The sequence below is a fragment of the Triticum dicoccoides genome, chromosome 2A, assembly GCF_002162155.2.
Source record: "Triticum dicoccoides isolate Atlit2015 ecotype Zavitan chromosome 2A, WEW_v2.0, whole genome shotgun sequence".
Classification (NCBI taxonomy): Eukaryota; Viridiplantae; Streptophyta; class Magnoliopsida; order Poales; family Poaceae; genus Triticum; species Triticum dicoccoides.
The window spans coordinates 707,916,439-707,917,604 of record NC_041382.1 but is presented as its reverse complement, the minus strand read 5'-3'; positions in this window follow the sequence as shown (position 1 = coordinate 707,917,604).

Genomic DNA, 1,166 nt, shown 5'->3' with positions numbered 1-1,166 from the left:
AGGCGGGTGCGCGGGGAAGCCCCCGCTGCCGCCTACCGCCGTGCGGGCAAGCCCGACGACTGCTGCCGGCGGCGGCGGGGAAGAAGGAGAAGGGGAGGCGGGGGACCGGCGGCGCCTAGGGTTTCGCCCCCGGGTCGCCTGAGAGCGGACGATGGGGGGAAGGGGGGGCATCTCAAAAGGGAGTTTACTTGTTGGGGGCATCAACCGCATAGCCCGATCCTGGTCTATATTTTTTCTCTCTCCAAGAAAACTAACGGCAACTCTGCCTATTTTCTCTTTTAAAAGAAAAACTTGGACGGCCTTTATTAAAAGCAAATCATATCTGTTACAAGTAAGGGGATTAAGAAATCGTGGAGATGTTTGCACCACACCGGTTTCCTTCTGTAACCCGCTCGACCAAGATAATGCGCGGTAGGCATTACTTTTCCGAGCACAATGCACAATCGTCCCAAAGAACTCATCAACTTACGTCTATCATTTGTTACCACCGCCACGGATGCACAGTATTCCAAAGGATCTAGAATAGTTTGGACAATCTTCGGGGGATCACACCCCACAGCCACTAAAAATATGCGTAACTCATGACGAGCCGCAAACCTTCCAGTAGTGTGTACGCCTCCATAGAAGCGATGTCCATGGCTTGTTGTTTATATGAACAAGATGCTGCAATGAAAGCCCTTGTACTGTCTGTAGCAGTGCTCCCGTAGCTCCCACCTCGATGTGGCAGGAAGGGATTGCTATATAAGATTCGAGGTCGCGGTACCATCATGAGAACTTCTCTCTATACGAACGATGCGGCTATGTTCGTTGCCCCCATCAAGAAAGACATCGACAACCTCTCCCACTTGCTTAATGTTTTTGGTGACGTCACAGGCCTTCGCACAAACTTGCAGAAAAGCTCGGTGGTTCCAATTCGATGTGGCCACTTGAACCTTGATGACATCCTACAAAACCTGCTGGCTACAAGTGCTTCCTTCCCGATGAAATGCTTGGGGCTATCGCTCTCGGTTTGGCAACTCAAAGTCAGAGATTTTCAGTTCCTCGTGGATAAGGTGGCTGCCAAGCTTGTCCCTTGGGATGGCCAGAGTATCACCGCCACAGCCATTGGGCGTGTCGCTCTTGTCAAGTCCGTGCTCTTCTCGCATGCCATCTACTTCGTAACGCCT